The following is a 13,086-nucleotide window of genomic DNA, read 5'->3' on the forward strand; positions in this document are numbered from 1 at the left end:
CCTTAAAACGAAAGAATAATGATAATTACACTTATACAGTGCTGTACCCTCTTTCAAACATTGGGGAATCACTTCAACTATCACCAATGTGCAGCATCCACCTGGACAATGTGACAGGAGTCAATTAGTGCCAGTACGTTCACCGCACATCATCTGTGAGACAGAGAGGCTAGAGGGAATGACTGAGCCAGTTATTTAAAGATGAGGATGATTAGGAAACCAGAACTTGCCACAGTGGTAGATTCAGCAGTATATTATAGTAACACTCTGACACTTTTCCCCTGTATGACCTCTGAGGGCCTTTATTCACTGCAGGGCCGAACAGTTCTAAGCACGCTGGGTAACTGTTCCAGGGGCTTTTCCACAAGATTAGGCACAGCTCAGCACGGTTAGCTTACCTACTCAGGACCAATAAAAATGTTTTGTGGGAGGGTCTTAAATGACGTAGGGCTCAGCTGATGGGTTAGTAGCTATAACATACTGTGACCACCAGAGTTGGCTACATATACTTCAAGCATCCACAGGTTAGCGCCCTCTTATTTCCACCAGTGAAGTATGTGGTGCTTTGCACAAAAAATAGAAATAGCTCAAAAAATCGAAGACAAATTCGATTTTGAAAATTCGAAAATTGAAGACATAAACTTGAAGATACACCCCAGTGATGAATGTGGTACCACCCCAGTGACAGTCTGGTCCTTTATTTCCAATAGTGTAAAAACAGACAATCAATTGGATGTAGAAGTGCACCATCAAAGGAGTTCACTGTGCTATGAAAATGAGCATGAACCTCAGATGCAAGCACGTCCACTCCGTTCTGCAGAATCCAAACAGGCCTGGTGCTCTGCTGCGGCGGAACACCTGTGGAGCGTTCTCGGGTGTGACAACAGCTGTGCTTTCAGCCAGGCTCACCTCCAGAGCATGCGGCTCCCACAGCGCGAGACCGACGTGCTTCTGGAAGAGATCAGAGAGAGGGGCCGCGAGCCGAGCTTTCTGCACAGCCGCAGATAAACAAGGACAGAGCTCCGGCTGTTGCGGAACAATGAGACCAGGCCTTCTGGACACACCGCAAATTCCCTCCTTGCCTTTCTGAAATGGCAGCGAGTAGACACCGCCACAAAGAAGGCCATCTTCTGAGCCGCTGCCTGGGCTCCGCGGGTGGGGACGGGCTGCGGCTTAATCCAATCAGTTTTACAGCGGGGTCACCCCATCTCAGCCCAACATCAGATAAATCAGAACTTGTGGGGTCTCTGGCACTCATCTGCAGAGACCCACTCAGGCACATTGCCCACAGCCGAGAGCAGACCCGGGTTTTCAATAAATCCCTGCTGCCTTTACTTTCCTGGCGGAACTATGACAATTAACATGCTGCTCTCGGTGCACTGTGCAGCCCTCTCTCTCTGGGTTGTGGCCCATGCATTATTAATTGGGGCCTCTCATGGTAAATAATTACATCTCATTATCAAATCCTGAGACTCCGCAGTGGAGCTACGTCCTCTGTCTCTCTGTAATGAGCCTGAGAGCTGGAGAACATTGTTAGAGCCGCTCGAGTGAAGCTCGACTCCTCCCTGACGTTCGGAGGCTGAAAGAGTGCGACAAAGTAGTGCACCTGTCAGTACCCTCCTCCTCTCCCTGTAACAAGTTCAAGGAAAGGCCCAGGTTCGGGACAACAAACACCAATCCAACTCCTCCCAAAGGCATTGGATGGAGCTCTATCAGTTCAGTGCATACACTGACAGGACAAAAGGTACTGTACATGTATATTATTGTGGTTTAAAAGTCCAGTTGTATTCCTTAAAGGAAAATATTTGTAAGCTTTCATTAAATAACGATGTAGACATTCCCTAATTAAAGTACTAATGGTCCTTTTCCACTGCATGGAACTTACACGACTCTATTCGACTCGGCATGGCTCTTTTGCTTTTCCACTGGGCAAATCTGGTACCTGGTCCCTGGAACTTGGTAGCTTTTCAATCCCAGCTCGCTCTGGGTCCCAACGGTGCCAATTAGGTACTAAATGGTGACGTGTAAACCCTGCAGAGCGCTGATTGGCCAGAGCCTAGTCAATCGCCACAAAATGAAAAGCTCATTCAAATCCAGGACAAACTCGCTGCTTGTAAAATCTCTTAAATTACAACAGCTTTCACGTTTATTTTGACTGGACTCACAAAGGCAGCTCGTGATTTTACCTTGAGATGTTTTGAAGAGGTTTATATGCTCCTTGGGCTGATGGCCAACGAAAATTTCCAGTGAAAGCCAAACATGCAACTAGTAAAACTGATCTGTGAGAACTGGGGTGTGGAGCTGTGTTCAGTCCAAAAAACTAAGACAACACGCAAATACACGATGAGTAAACAGCACCTAAGTTTACGTTGCTGTTGTTGTGGTTTTCAAAGACAGCGATTCCTGTTAGAGGTGGGGTGTTGCGACGTTAGAGGCTCCATTTCTCGAGGGAGCCTTGCCTGTGGAAAAGCGACAAGCTTAAAGCGTGCTGAGCCAGACCCAGGCGATGGAAAACACCATAAGTATGTACCCTTGAGGGTACCACCACAGATTTTCTGAGAGACCAGAGGGCTTTATACCTCTCTGGCCAACACTTAGCATTGGGTACTTTGGGTCCATATTTCACAACTCCAGAGGACACAGCTGCAATGCTACACATCCCAATGTCTAGGGGGCTTTGACTGACATTTAGCAATGTGTATGCACCAATGCATCCCATTTTCTTTTATTATTTCCTATAGATTTCATACAAGATCCACTATTTCAGGAGGAGAAAAGGTGCTGATATCAATATGAAGCCCCTCTGTGTGATGTAATTAGATACTGATATTGTCACAAGTTTAGATACACATTATTGAATGTTACCAATAAACCTATTCAGCCAGAGGAGGCATAATAGCACTCCTATAAGAAAAATGGCTATAACGGAATATGGGTCATTTCAAGTTCATATGGTTTTTTATTTCATGCGCATGTGGAAAAAAAATCACGAGGATAAATCAGATGATCACCTGTATTACAGCTACAGCAAGCACCTGTGAATGAATCATCTCCAAATCTTGTGACTTTTTTGGCACACTCTTCAGATTTCCACATTTCCTTGTCTTCATCACTGTCACCAATTTGATTTCACTGAAGTGTCAAAGCCACAGAGGCCTGCTCTTGTGGTAATGTCCATACGGCCTGTTTGAATGTTTTAAATATCAGTATATTCAGATGTATATTTACACAGAACTGCTAAAAAAATATAATAACCTCCTTGTTTCTATGCTCTATGTTGTTTTATCAGGTCCATTGATCATACAGGGGTACTATGCTGTTTCAGGGTTACAGACTATAGTCCATCTCATGCTCTGCATACATTTTAGCACCATTTAACCCTGTTCCTTAATGGTCAGGACCCCTCAGGACCATAACAGGGCAGGTATTAATTGAGTGGGGATCATTCCACCATGTGGTGGTGGTCTGTGTTGACTAAGTATGAATGGATCAGACACAGCAGTGCTTCTAGACTCTATGAGACACCCCTGTCTACACTGGAGAAGCCAAGGCAATGACAGTATCTCATCTGTTGCTGCACAGTTTGTTATTCATCATCTAGACCTTTACAGGGTGCTTTTGGATTTTCTTAGTTGGTGGACTGTTCTCAGTTTAGCAGTGACACTGAGGTGTTTAAAAATGTTGCAGCACTGCTGTGTCTGATCCACTCACTTTTCTACAGTGTATGATGTTATATTATTTAGTAACATTAAACTATAGAAGTCTACCTTCATTCATGTCTAAATTCATTCTTTATTTTATCACATTATAATGTCTCATTATGTCTAATGAGACTGTTGTCACCCTTATGGAAAGCCTGTCCTCCTTCGTAACTGCAGCTATAAGAGAACGGATCAGTGGGAGGGGCACGGAGAGGAAAATTACATGGTCCTTTCCTTGACTCGTTTGCTTCTGTAGCTGAAGATTCCTGAGACCTGGCTGCTGCCTCCCCCTGAGACTCTGCCTCCCCCTCACTGCCTTCATAACAACAAAGGCAAGGCACAGGAGCGGCGTCATGTATAAGTTATCTCCTGCCTCATGTATAAGTCATGGTCAGTCCGTTCCTTTTGGTCACATAGGCTTTTCAGTTCGAAAACCGTGTAGAGTGGAACACGGTGAAATCCCTCATACAGCAAGTCTATATAAAAATGCCCTTGTTGTACTTCTAATAAAAGAGGTACTGCAAGTGATAAGTCTGGGCACTTCTTTAGCTACGTGACATACTTTGTAACTTCAGTGGGGCTTTTTTTGCCCCTTTCAAAGCAAATAAAACCACTCAAGTTGGTATATCATCGTACTTACAGCGACTCATTTCGTTTTCGTTTCAACATGCAGGACTCATCTTCATGGATGAAATGTATAATGCGCGACAATGAGAAAAGCCTTGCAGTGGTGTGATTGGCAGCGCTGCCGGGACACTCCGAGTTTGACTGTGAGTGCAGGAAGAGCCCATGTCATGAGCATGATGCTAGTGGGCTGGCTAAATGTGCTCATTTCACACTCCATTTAACAGGAGGCACACTTAGGGGGGGACACACGCTGACAGCGGTGACATAGGGAATCTCTCAGGGGGCATGAGGATCTGCCTCGGAGGAACCTGGAATAGACTGGTTCCCCACCAGCAGAAGCTGGCTTATTTCACATTAGATAATTACTCAAGACCTGCTTGACAACTTTGAAACTTTTCCATCTTTCACTCCCTTATCAGCCGGTTCACCTTGAGCTGTGGTGATACATGGGACTGCCCTGACAATGGATCATGTCAGTGTCCACCACACTGTCCAGTTACAAATGCTTTCAGGCTCGCAATCGTTCCACATCCTGCCACACAACGACCTTGTTATCTGGAGCTACTGGACAAAAAAGATTTTTGGGTCTGGCGTGAGTGCACACTTTCACAAGCTCCTCCGTGAAGTTCTACGGAGCTGAGACTGAAGATTGCAGAGGTTTCATAGACTGTGTGGAAAATGAGTTGTATTACAGGCAATACTGAATTGGCGGTGTCCTCACTGTGTCATAAAAACCAACACCTTTGCATACGTCCATCTATTTGACATAGCAGTGGACCCTTTCCCTTCATGCAGATGGCATGAGGAAAGTTTTAGCTTAGGAATGACAGACCACTAGGCAGCTGTCAAAACTAGGGCAGGGTATAAATCAATAATACTTCTATGCATAGTGAATTAAATACTAACAAGTTAAATGAATTGCCCCTATTGTGGGCACAGATGCTTCATTATTCACACACAGATTTTTTCATTCCCACAGAAACATAAAGCTCTGTGTGTGCGCCAAAGCAGTTGTACATGAGCCTAACATCACAGTGCACAACGTCGAGTGTCGGCTAATGGGGTATAAAGCCACCAGCATTGAGCTGTGGAACAGTGGAACATTCTCTGGAGTAATCGAGATCCATTCAATGCATTCAGGGTGTGTTTGAGGGTTGAAGAGTTTGTGATTCAGAACTAATAGTCCAACCATCAAAACTCCCTTTAAAAGCCATTAATCCGGACATATTGTTGGGGATAAAATTTTATTTTCAGTACATCAGCACATTCATTTGGGATTTGGTGCCTACCACCCCACAAAGTGTGAAACGAGACCACCCACCCAGCCTAACCCTTCTGCTCCTCTTTCCTCACTCCTGGGCTCTCGGGGTGAACTGAACTGTGGCTCATTCTCATTTAAAGGAACAAGCGCTGAAACCTGTCATTCTGCACAGGGCTGTTGGATCCTTGTTGTATTTTCACCAATTCAAGTCACAGATGTTTCATGAACACCCCAGAACTCTGTTAAATTGCAGAGAAGTGTATAAAATATGGCTGCTATAATTTCAGAAGAAAAGACTGGTGAGCGCAAACAGTGGGCCCTGTAGTGTAAAGAGCCAGAAATACATGCTGCATTTTTTTTTCAAGTGTGCCGCACTGCAGTTGGACTCTGAGGCGAGTTGAAAGACTTTTTCAAATGTGTTTGTAATTTCCGTCTGCTTTTCTTCGGTGTCAATGAAGACGTGATCACAGCGAGACAATCATGAGCGTTTGAAGTGCAGTGAATGAAACATTCTCCGTCTTTCACACCCTCCTCGCTTCTGCGCCAAGGCACTGGAAGACCATCTGACTAATGGCTGTATTCTCATCATTCGTAGTCGAGGGTTTCCAAAACGGGCCTTTTGTTTGTGGGGCGCGTCCCAAATCAAACAGATATTTGCGGCTCTACAAACAGAAATCAGTGACGAGGGGAGAGCCTGGGTCCTGCTCGCCCAAAAACAAAAGCACCTGTTTTACATTCCAGCGCCAGCACGCATCTAGTCCTAATGAGTTGGCTCGGGCTGGAGAAGCGGACAATACCCCGCAACTATCCCACCATGAGCAATGACTCTGAAATGAGCCAAGGATGAGAGGGAGCCAGAAGCCAGACCCATCAACTCCTCCGTTTCATTCAGTCCATTCAGCCCCGCCATGTGAGGGTGGTCTACTGACACAGAGCCTACAAAAACAACCACAACAGAAAAGAAAAAAAAGAAAAGAAAAAGAAAAACATCCACTGATTGCTCGAAGTGGCTCATAGTGGCATTGGCAGTGGATGACTGTGCGCTGGGTCAAGAGACATTGACGGTGGCTGGGACAGCGGAGAATCTGCTCTCTCACCCAGTGTAGGAGTTGTTAGGCTGGACCTCCACTGAGCAGATGGTCTTTTGCAGGGGGGGAGTGAGGCGGATGGGCTAGAGTGGAGGCACTCAGACTAGAAAAGTCCCATTACATGCATACACGCACACACACACACACGCTCCAAGAAATGCTACAACTCCAATGTAGAGGAATGTAGTATAAAGGGCTTTTGCAGGGTTTAGGTAAAACTGCAGCATCAGCACATCAGCAGCTTTTCAGTTTGTGTGTGTGTGTGTGTGTGTGTGTGTTAGTGAGTGAGTGAGAGAGAGAGAGAGAGAGAGAGAGAGAGAGAATGGGAACATGTAAGAAAGATGATATAGACTTAATAAATCTATGTCAGGCCTTGCCCTATGCCTCTCTATAGGGGTCTGATGTGAAGAATGCATTAGTGTTATATCTGTGCTCCATGCTCACGCTTCCATTTCATACATGCCAAAGAGAAACCAGTCCTCCGATAAAGTGTATAGAGAAGCAAACAGAAAATCCATACGTGGGAGACTGAAACACAAGGAGAAATGAAATCTAAATTTGGATTTATGCTTACTCAGTCACTTCAGATAATTAAGCCGTGATAGCAGAGGAGCTTCACCCCTGTGGCGAAGGGTTTTGATCTTTTAAAGAAAGTCCTCATTTGCCCACAACAAACTTTCCAGCGCGCTCGGAGGCAGAATCAAAGCAGAAGCTGCACTAGTGCCAGTTCACGACAGCAGGCTGACCTATCAATATCTGGGAGAGTGTCTCAATTACACTGGACTCAAGCTCTGTTTGAAAAACCTGCCGAATGGCCTCTCCTGAGTATGACTCTATTTTTTCCAGAGAGGACACTGTCAAATAATGCTTTTGGTTCCTTAAAGAACATTGCAATATTTTTGTTTGTTTGTTTGTTTTGTAACTGAGAACATTCCAATTGGTTCTGTTTGTTTTGTTTGCTTGGTAATACTATGACATCACAATGAGACCACAATCAGTCATACTTCTTGTGTGTCCTTACATTCTTGTGTTCTTGTTTGACATCATCTTCTAATGCCCAAGTTATGTTCCAATACTCAAAAACACAACCCCAAGAATGGTTAAAGGGCCCTGATGTTGTTCTCGCTGCACCCAACATAACAAGGATGTATTAGTTTGTGACTTGCCAACAGAAATGTCCTGAGTCCTGAATTATCATTAATTTGCTCCTCAAAGAATGTTCTTCTAGAAAACACCAGAAAAGTCCATTCTTTCTGTTCTTGGAACTGAGAAACAGCCATGTATTAAGCTCCCTAACAAGGACAGTAGTGCAGAAAGGCACAAAGGAAGGAGGCAGGATTTGGGCTGAGGGGTGTATCAAGATTCAGGGACAATAAAGCCAGTAGACCCCCCTCTGTGCCATGCTGAGCCCCCAACAATCCAATCTCGCTAGCCACCAAGCCCAAACACAAGTGCACACACAAACACAACAACAAACAACAACACAACGTGACCCCTAAAATCACAAACAGCGTCTGGCAGCTATTACATTTCTTTTATGTGACACCTACATTAGCCTTAATTACACCTGACATAAGTCTACATAACCGTCTATGAAGGCTTAGTCCAACAAATGTCAGGTGTTATAACACTTTCTCAAGTGAAACTGATGTACAGGTTTTCTGACAGCTGCTACTTGTTGGAATTAGCTTTCACAGTTCTTGTCAGTTGCCTTGAAAGCCTTATGCAGATGTGATGAGGTTTTATGCGCAAACACCTGTAAAGCTACCTTTTTTTCTTTCATTTTTACCAAGTGTAGGTTCTTCAAAGAATTCTTTAGATTCTACCATTGTTCCTTTCAACCCATAATCACTTTAGAGGACTTCATTGTCTAGGAACATTACTTTTGGTTCCCCCCAAGGACATTTCAGTATATAGTTCTCAAGAGAACATTTTTGTAAGTGAGACGTGGAGCGTGGAGAACCTTTTCACTGATTAATATAAAAGATATCAGGCTAATTAGAGGTCTTTCTAAGAAGTGTCAGTTCAAGCCAAGAACTGTTCAGTAGCTTTCTTTTTCTGGAGTGCTGCCTAAGAAAAATCACCTAAACTATCTTCAGGGACAACCCTTACTGGCACCTCTGTTTTCAGTGTTTAAAAGTCTGTAATGCTGAGTGATGGTCATAGAAAAGTGAGTACATCTTTGGTGAAGGACAGCATTTACAAAATGTACTGACATTAAACTGCATAGTTATGTTGGTACCACTTTAGGATAAGACTGCACTGATAGTGGTCTATAAATTGTTTACAAAATGTATATTAATGGTTATTAATTAGGTTGTAAACACATTAAAAGTCATTAATAATCATTTATTAATCATTTAATAATCATAAAACACAGATAGAAAAGACAACAGTGACCTGTTGTTTGCCAAATAGTGAACCCACATCTATCTGCACTGTTAAACATCAGCTCTTACAGAATACCTATCTTACTTTGTCTTCTCCATCAGTCAACATTAACCCTGTCAGCTTCAGCACATATTTATTAATGAGTTTAACCATTTAACCACCAAGTTTAATCCACTAACCACTGATAGCATGTCTTTTTAGACACTGATGAACATATGTCTGAACATATGAAGTGACAATATTTCACTATTAGACAAAATAAAGAAGTCACTGCTGCCCTATCTCTCAGTGTTCTAAATGATTATTGATGACTTTTAAGGTGTATACAACTTAAATAATAAGTAGATTTTTAAACCATTTATAAACCTTTATAATGTAGAGTTATTGTAAAGTGGAACTGTTATGTTTATGAAGGCTTGTTCCAACAATCCTGGAGTGGAATGACATCAACATTGACCAAAGCAGCCTTTATATCAACTGGGGTTTTAACTGGGTTCATGGCACTTATCAAGAAAGGCTTAGGTACCTTCTTATGGAGGTGGCATAGAGGTAGGGGAATTGGGCTTGGGACTCAAAGGTTGCAGGTTCACTCTCTAGAACCAGTAGGAAAAATGAGAGCAAGGGGGAGAATGAAGGAACGGTGCTTCAGTCATTCATTTATTTACAGTAAAAGCTTCATCCAGAGAACACAATACCTCAGAGACAGAGACCCAAGGTTGAGATAGAAACCACAACCCCAGGATGTGTAGCACCACCACATGGTGTGCTGTGTGTGTGTTTGTTTATTATCACTGCATCGCTGCCACAGAAGGGTTAAAAGCAGAGGTCACATTTCTTTTACTGCTGTATAATGAAACTAAGGCACGTTTCCCATTCATGTTTCAAGCCTGGCTTAAATAGGAGGGTTGAGTCAGGAAGAGCATCCAGCATCAATCCTGTGCCAAGTCTGTTGTGCAGATCATTTGATGGGGGGGGGGGCGAGTGAAACAAACAGCGAAACAAGGGCTTGTGTAGCACTATAGGAAAGCAGAAAACACCCTACAGAATCCATATCATAGCATCATTAACCTTCCTATAGCAGAAAATCAGTTTAAATACAGATTAAGGGGTCATCTTTCATCTCACCATCAGAGAAGGTAGAGGAACTCAACAGCTTCCATCAACTGAGAAGAAACTGCAGGAGAAGGGATGCCAGGCGATCCATCATTCTGCAGACCCTCATACATCACATACTTTTTGATTGAGTGGTAAATAGAAAGCCTTTTAGCATGTGGTCTCTGTTGAGTTGATGGAATACAGTTACGGTACTCAGTGATCAATAATAAATGCCAAATGTGTAGACAGAGTATGCATTAAGCTTACAGAGCAAAGCCAATACTGCATTCATGCAGCTAGCATGCTGGAGGAAGCTCTAAATTATAGATAGTGGTTCCAGGCAAAATCAGGTCTCCTCAGAAAGAGTGAAGCATGTTATCCTGTATGTACATGAGCAGCCACAATATTAAAACCACTGATGGGTGACCAGAATAAGTTCATTGATTAGGTTGTTACAATGGCACTTGCATGGGGTGGGAGCAAGGTTTGGCTTGCTCATGTCTTGATGTTGGAAGCCAGCATACGGATTTGAACTGCGCTGGTCATGTTGGTCAGTACACCTCCAAATCAGTAGGACTTTTAAGTTTAGTAAAAAGTGTTCCAAGGAAAGAGAGCCAGTGAAGTAGTGACAGGTTCATGGGTGCTGATGCATGTTTTAATGTTGAGGCTGATTTATATATGGCCAGGGCATAACGTAGGTGAAATCTAATTTGCTTCCGCCATCTGTTTTGGCCTCATCTCTCAAAGCTGAGAGACGATCTGAGGGAAAGAGCAGCGAATCAGAGGCAAAAACAAACAGTGTTTTAAAGAGCAGGTGCTCTGAGAAAACAACCATTATGGCCAAATGTTAACACTTCTCTTTTTTTCCCCCTGGCTGCCCCCCACACAATATAGTGTGATTAACCTCCAGCATAAACCTTCTTCAAAAAAAATATATATTTAAAAAAAAAAAAAAAGCAGCTGCTCGAAATTTAAAGTGCATGGAGTGGAGCTGCTGGCTGTGGCAATGCAACAGCAAAACAACCCACAGCTGCGGGCCATCAGCAGCAGAGATTAGCCCCGAAGTCCTTCAGCCTGACACCCACAATCAGCGTAACCCCCCAAAAATCATCTACCCTGGAATCGCTTCATACAATTATAAGGCGTCATTCGCGGCGGATAATTGTCTGACATTTATACCACCACATACTGTAAGTGTCAGGGTGGCATTATGGAAAGGTCATAAAGAGCATGCTTCTCTGTCCAGCCTGGTTCCAAACGAGACCATGTGCACTGCTTCCAGCTCTGACATCTGCAGGACTGAAAGCCATCTTTGCAGCCTTTGAATTCCTCTTAGCTGTTTCTCCTTGACCAAGCTTACTGGAGTCGGCCATATGCCACGAAGACACAAGGGATTTTTCCCCTTCCTTTTCTTCCTTTATTTTTAATTATTTTGTTTACAATTGAACACATTCTCCAGTCATCATCCTCATCTCATATGTACAGAATCTACAGTGGTGCAGTGTAGCAGCTCTGACTCCTACACAGCAGACTAGGGTTCAGGGCCCAGCTCGGGTAAACACATACATCCCAAATCACTTGTAAAACGTGGTTCTTCAAGGGTTCTATATAGAACCATTTATTAGTAGAGTTAAAAGGTTCTTCAGACTGACTGAGAATGTGCTGTATATGCTTCATTATGAACAACCTTTATGAAAATGGTTCTATAACACTTTATATAACAATAGAAGAACCCTTTGGTGCTGTAGAGAACCAAATACGACACGTTCTTCATTCATCTGAACAACAATGTCAGAACCATTGTCTTAAATCCTTGAAGAGCCACCTGTTTTTCTTCTTTTTTTAAGAGTGTAGGTAAGACCAATACAAATGCTCCAAAATGACTTGGAATTAAACCTTTCCATTGAAGGTTGAGGAGCATTTATCCTCAGTTACTATTCTAGAAATACATGTTTGTCTTTGGACAGCGATGAAATGCAAATCTCCATATTTTCCAATAACACAGATTCAGTGCTGGGGCTGTAAACAAGATCCAGAGAAAGTTTTGAAGGCTTGAGTCTTGAGCGCTAAGACCTACAGTGGGTCAAGCTGTCAAGACAGGTTCCAGTTCCACACCAACTGGGTGCATCTGCTGACAGCTGTACCTTTAATATCAGCAACATCAGGCTGTAGGACATCGTAGGCCAAGACCAAGAGGAAGATCATATGCCTCAACACTTGGTCTGGGTAGTGAACGACGTATTTAAAAATGAATTCTTAGGCATATTCATGAACAGTTTATCTCAGTATTTGTGAGAGGACAGCTTATAGTACAAACACTGTCAAGATGAAGGATGTACCACAGTAGGGGCATAAGGTGACACACTTATAATGACAGATGTTCGTTCCATTATTAACACTCCTACGAAGCAAATCTATGAACAGAGGCACAGCTACAAAGACCATATCAGTGTTGTGGGAGCTTCCTTTGACACCATTGTCACTGACATTATTGTCACGTTTATTACTTCATATATATTGATTTATATATGTTTGCATGTATTATAATGTAATAAATACCAATAATATTTGTTTAAGCAATTTTACACTCAATAGTTCCTTCATTCATTTTCTGTAGTTACGTCACCCTGATCAGGGTCATGGTGGGTCCAGAGCCTTCCAGATTCATTGGGTGCCAGACAGGAACAGGACAGGGCACCAATCCATCACCGGGCATCACCCAGAGACAATTTCACAGAACAAATCCACCCAGCGACATGTGTTTTTGGATGGAGGGAGGAAACCACACCACTGGAGAAAACCCACACAGATACAGGGTGAACACACTCCTCCAAACTCCTCACAGACAGGGACCCAACCCAGAAGCTGTGTGGTAGAGACCCTCCAGCCCATCTACCCTGCTTTTTATTAATGACATACTCTT

At 43.2% G+C, this 13,086-nt stretch overlaps 1 protein-coding gene across 2 annotated transcripts in view; it reads right to left on the minus strand.

Annotated features, from left to right (window-relative positions):
* grm4 (glutamate receptor, metabotropic 4) overlaps window positions 1-13,086 on the minus strand; it is a 217,397-nt gene that overhangs the window by 203,573 nt on the left and 738 nt on the right. The window lies entirely within an intron of this gene.

This window comes from Hoplias malabaricus, chromosome 3 (genome assembly GCF_029633855.1).
Source record: "Hoplias malabaricus isolate fHopMal1 chromosome 3, fHopMal1.hap1, whole genome shotgun sequence".
Classification (NCBI taxonomy): domain Eukaryota; kingdom Metazoa; phylum Chordata; class Actinopteri; order Characiformes; family Erythrinidae; genus Hoplias; species Hoplias malabaricus.